A 6,449-nucleotide genomic window follows, 5' to 3' on the forward strand; every position below is an offset into this window, starting at 1 on the left:
GCTACCTTGGTGCATCTTTATATACACCTGGGGTAGCATCCACCCGAACCTTCCGTATCGCCTCGACTGCCGGTGAACAGGGAGATAAAAATCCTCCTGGCGGCCGAGGGCACCGTTTCTCGAAGAGGAACCAGCCGCCAGCTCTATTGGATGCCGTAGGGATGGCGTGAAGGGCAGACCGTAGCCTGCCATCCTCCGACTTACCGGCCTGGTGCCGGACCGACCCCAAACCACTACGTCCAGGTTGATAAAGCCATCGTTCTGAGGATCGACGCTGCCTTCTCATCGGCAGGGACTAATTGTGTAGGTCGTGGTCCACGGTTTGGCCAACCGTCTGACTGCACGACCTCAGGTACAGGCAGCTAGCTACCGCCTGTGCAAAAAGCCGGTGAAGGTGAACAATGAGGCGTCACTCTTCACCCGGTAACTTCGGCCGAGAGGCACCCTGTGTATGCCTCTGTCAAAGAAGTCCCCGATGACAGGCAGCCTGGACCGTAAACCGAAGCAGCTACAAAATCGTACGAGTTGGTGTCAACGACGAAATCGCGAGCAGCACATTACACCACATCTAGCGGTAATTTTGGAAAACGTATGACCACGCAGTAACGAATATTCGCCACAGGGGGATGGCCTATTTGCGGTGGGGGTCAACCAACCAATCAAAGAAGAAGAATCACCTCGCGACAACCGCGAGATCGGCGAGCTGAACTACGACCTCCTATTCTACGCTTGACCTGCTGGGTGACAGCATTGTGTTTCCTCATCCTCCCGATTTAAGCTACCGATACCTTTCCTTCTACCGCTATCGTTTTCTACCATTGATCGTCCCGCTACCGTTCTATCGTTTATTCAACCGTAAAATTTATCCTATAAACTCTTTTCATTCTTTTTCCCTTCCTTCTCAGTTTTGCTAGTATTACGTATAATTTAAATTAAAGTCAGTTTGTGTGCCTGAAGTCAACCGCCAGGGTAAGGCTTCTGCCTTTGAATAGTATCGTTACGAAGTTGCTCATAATTTCTATTCTTTCTTATGGTATTTATCGACTTTGTGTGAATCATGGTCCACGGCCTAGAGTTGCAGTAAGCCGCCGTGTGACTGCATGATTTCAGTAATTTATTATTTTCGTATCTGAGCGACCTCCTAACTGCCGAATAATTATTTCTCTGTATTTATGATTTTTCTGATTATTTGTGAATCTCTATTAGCCTGCTTCTGTACCTTCTATCGTATTTTGAGCCCTATTGGCTCTATATTTCATTCCATACTCATTTTGTAATAGTAGTGTGCTTTATATTTTATTTCTGTTATTGCTTATTATATTTTTATTTATTTTTGTGCCTATTGTATCATATATCGAGTTTCTTGGAGTACAAGCGAGCGTAGAATCAGCCCCTAGATATTACCGCACTCTTCCTTTATTGCTATTGGCAATTTTATACTATTTTTGCCTGTTATTTATTTCTCTGTATTTCGTTCAATTAAGTTCTGTGAATTATTCTTTTGTATTGCGGTGTATTTCAGTGTATTTCTCTATTTTGTAGACTCTCCGAAATTCTCACTCTCTCATAATTTTGTATTTTGTATTCTCTCAAAAGTTATGTTTAGGAATTCAATAGTCAATTCCTCAAGTACGTAATAATTATAAATTATCGAATCTACCGTTTATGAATAATTCTACCGAAGGCTATCTAGTCGATCGTTCGCCGACTTGTTAAATTGTTACTGAATGTCAATCTCTCATACTGGTTATAATTTATGGTAAATTTGTCGTATCATCTACCGAACTATCGTTACGTTGTTTTCTACCGATCGCAATAAAGTTCCCTCGTTCTAATTGACAGAATAATAATTTTCGTAGCGTCATTTGCAACTTCCATAAGATCACGTCGCCCAGTGACGTGTAGTTTTAAGTCAACTTTTGCATTATATCGCATCTCCCGACCTACGTCCATTTTTCTCTGTTAACTACCGTCTCTTGTTTTAAAGCTACCGTTTACTGCTATTCTACCGAAATTTTTATGAACAACGATTATTTATTTTATTAACTACCGCTGTCGATACCATCTTATTTGCCTGTCTCAATCATGTAACCTTCTCGACAATATATGATCGATTGACCTGTTTATTTTCCTTTTGACTGGAGTTTATTCTTTATTTTGTTATTTTCTTTAATTCTGGAATTACTGTTAGCTGCCTTGAATACCGCGACTCTACCGGGATGTACGCGAACGTACCTGTGACTAGCCAGCCGTACAACGGGTTCTCTATTTATCTCTTTTGTACGGTTTTGTGTTAATTTTATTGATTTGCATGAATGTTTGAAAATCGACGCTAACGCGTCTGGCGCCCAACCCAATTGATTTTGTTATAGTTTGATATTGTGGATAAGTAGAGAATCGCGCCAAAGTGTCAACGGTAAGTCCTCATCCGAGGGTAACAGAATTTAGCGTTACAAAATGGCGCCCAACGTGGGGCCACAAAAGGCCAGCTACAGAAAAATTTCAGTTAATAATTCAATTAAAAACTTGAGAGAGAATAAGAGAGAGAGAGAGAGAAAGAGAGAAATTATTATTAACAAAAGAAACCTCTTTCCGCTTTTATTCAGTCAGTTACTGACACAAAGATTCAAGGAGATCTTGAAAAACAGTTGATATTGAGTGACCAATCTACCCAAAATATTCAAATATTTAGCGGACTGAACATACCGGATTACAGATATTATTCCGACGATGGTATAATCCCTCGCGAGTCTTACTTCCAGCCGACGCATTGTTCGCGGAGAGCAGCGCGCGGCCCAAAACAATTTTTTCTATCGCCCGCTATAGTTGTTGACAACTCACGACCGAGACCGTATTTCTTGCTCGTGACCGCGTATTGACACTCAGGATCAGCCGTGTGTATGTCGCTCGCCCATCCGTGTTCGTTACAAGCAGTATTGTAAATCGTAAACAATAATACATGCCTTCGTTGCCGTCTGTAAAAGACGCGTGGATATATTTATTAACTGCAGCGGAATTACGTCACGAGCTAAGACAGCGTGCATTATCAGCAGAAGGAACTTTACCAACTTTACGAGATCGTTTAATCCGATTCTACCGAATTTCTCGCGGAGAAATGGCTGATCCCGCGACTCCCGATAAAACGATGCTTGATGCCGAAGCCGGCACCTCGTCTTTACAAATACCGACGGACGAAAGACAAAGCCCACAATCGACGCGTGAAATCTTATTAAGGACCGAAAATAATATGTCGTTAAATAATACTTCTCCCGGTAATATGCATGATTCATCGTCAAACCAAAACAGCGCTCCGGCTATCGATGTCAGAGGTTCTTTGGAACACAGAACGCAAAATATAGACGCTGCGCGAGAATACCTCCCGATACCGCCTAGCTTTACAACGCGTCGCGAAGCTCCCCCGTTCCATCATAACACGCCGCGACAACCTTTCGACTCATTCCCGACAGCTCAACCGCCGCGTTTTAATAATAACACCCCAAATACGCTCGCCGCATACGAGGCTATGCGAAAATGGAATCTAAAATTTGCAGGAACGCGTAATGAAGATTCCGAAGCTTTCTTAACGCGAATAGAGGAGGGTAGAACCTTGTTTAATTTACGCGATAATGACATCCTTAACAGTCTCCCGTTTTTCCTCTCTGGAGTAGCTTTATACTGGTTCCGAAGCAAACGACCTCAATGGCACGGTTTCTCCGATTTCGAACGCGCTTGGCGTTATAGGTTCGGTGATCCGAATTTACAGTTCACATTGCGTGAAGAGATCCGTAACCGTACGCAAGGCGAAAACGAGCCAGTCGTCGATTACCTCACATATATGCGTGCGTATTTTAATCGATTAAATCCCAGATTCTCCCACGACGAGGAGATGGATTATGCCTATCGAAACCTGCTACCGCGTTTTCAAGTGTTAATAAGAAGGAGAGATCTCGAAGATCATGATGATTTAGAGGATACCGCCCGACAATTGGAGACGAGTTTTGCGGCAAGTAATAGATATCACGCACCACCGACTCCCGAAAACTCATTGCTACCGGAACTAGCATATCGCGGAACCCGCGCTAACTCCCGTCAATCGCGATTCGCGTTAGCCAACTTAAATCTAGAAGACGAACCAAACGATAACGTCAATGCTGCGTATAAAACACCTATTCGAGAAAATCGATCAAACCCGAACGTTAATAGAAAACTCCCGGATCCCAGACCTGACACGCGTTATAACCAACGACCACCTAGGAATAATACCGGCAACCGGAATCACTACCGTCAGAATGAAAACCCGAATAACGTTAACTCGCCTGTAACTTCTACCGCTCCGTCTACCGACTCCAATCCATTTCTACCGTCTACCGAACAAATAACTGCACGCACACGCCCCAGATTTGTGTGTTACAATTGCCAGCAACCCGGACATCATCAGAGACAGTGCACCGCGCCGCGCACAAGATTTTGCTTCACGTGCGGATTGACAGGATACACCCGAGCCACATGTACCCGGTGTGCGGAAAACTACCACGGGAACCGCGCGCAAGGGCAACCTCGGAACCCAGACTCACAATAGAGCCCAAAACCTCGCTCGAACAAATTGTCAGACCTTGTTCTTTATCTACCGAAATTAATAATACTACCGAAACTAATAATCCTACCGAAATTAATAATACTACCGAAATTATTAATACTACTACCGGTCCACCTACTGAACAAACTGACTTCTGCAGTCCAGTCTACCCGCTTCACGGGAAACCACTGTTATTTCTGATTCTCATAATATGCGACTTACGGGTAACGGCTTTATTTGACTGCGGTTCATCACGAACCTTTGTAAATTTAAAAACTTCGGTATAGATCGAATCGAGAGGTTTCCTAATTCAAAAATCTCATAGCGGAGCAGTCGTAACGGCCGCCGGCCGAAAGGCTGACGTCACGGGTGAAGTAATCGTGCCGATAGAATTGGAAGGGACTACCCGCGATATTCACGTTCGCGTTATACCTTCCCTTAGCTTTGATTGTATAATAGGTCCAGATTTCATTCACACATTTGATATAATAGTAGATTTTACAGAACCTAACTGGTCATTCAAGTATAATTCTCCCGTAACTTATCAATTTCAAACGCACTCCCGATTTACTCCCGATACACAATGTAACGGAATTGTAGCTCTGAACGACGAGCAAACCGTCAAATTACGGAATTTACTAAAAACAGAGATAGCCCCAGCGTCCGATAAAATAGGTGCGACTAATTTGGCCACCCACCACATAGACGTAGGTGACCATCCCGCGATTAGGCAACGAGCGTATCGAGTATCGCCGAAAATACAAGAAGCTATCGATGAGGAGGTTGATAAAATGCTCGCTAACGGAATTATCGAACCCTCGCACAGCGAATGGGCAAGTCCGATTGTAATGGTTAAAAAACCAAATGGCTCCTACCGTTTTTGTATTGACTTCCGGCAAGTAAATCAGGCATCCAAAAAGGACGCGTATCCGCTACCGCGAATGGACAGCATTCTGGACAAACTCCGATCCGCCCGATATATTTCAACTATCGACCTAAGTCAGGCATATTTCCAAATTCCTTTAACTCAAGCGAGTCGCGAGGTAACTGCTTTCATTGTTCCCGGTAAAGGACTTTTTCATTTTACGCGAATGCCGTACGGCTTAACCGGAGCACCGGCTACGTTTCAACGGTTGTTAGATCGCTTAAGGGACAACACCACTGTGACAGCTTCAAAAAATCGATTTTTTGAAAACCATCTAGGAAAATCTAGAATACATCTAGGAAAATCTAGAATACATTCAGGAATCGAATGCCGTTGGTTGCAGGTCGAAAAAATAATTATTTTCGGAGATATTGAATATTTTGTGGAGCGGTGCAGCGCTCCGTGACGCTCGGGGTCCCGCGCCGCCTCAGCCAGGTGCGGGTCTCAACCGGTCGGCTAGTATTCTTTTGTCTCCCTTCACAAAAGCCGACTATGGTCATAAATTTCGTTTCGAAATAAGATATAGGTGGCAATAGTTGAGAAATTGTCAAGGCAGGTATAGGGATAGCGTCACAGCGACAGTTTACGAATAGAAACCACGCTATTCGCATCTAAACGCTCCGAATCGTTTCGTTTACAAATATCGAACGCTCAAAATTATTCTTTCAACATCGAAATGAATAACGAGAAAGTGTACGCGGGGAAAAAGGGTACGAAACGGAGCTATCCGACGAGGTCTCGATCGAAAATTTCGAATCGAAAACCTTCGAACCGTTATAGCTCTGAAAATCGTTCTGCAGAGAATGTGAGCACGTCGGCGAAAAAGTTAAAATCGTCGGACGATTTAGAGATCGGTGTTACTAACGATTTTGGTTATCGTATAGTACACCTCTTTAATGCATTGAACATTATATCGACGTTAGTGAAGTGCAAAGTGTGTGATCACGA

This window comes from Neodiprion virginianus, chromosome 5, assembly GCF_021901495.1.
Source record: "Neodiprion virginianus isolate iyNeoVirg1 chromosome 5, iyNeoVirg1.1, whole genome shotgun sequence".
Lineage (NCBI taxonomy): Eukaryota > Metazoa > Arthropoda > Insecta > Hymenoptera > Diprionidae > Neodiprion > Neodiprion virginianus.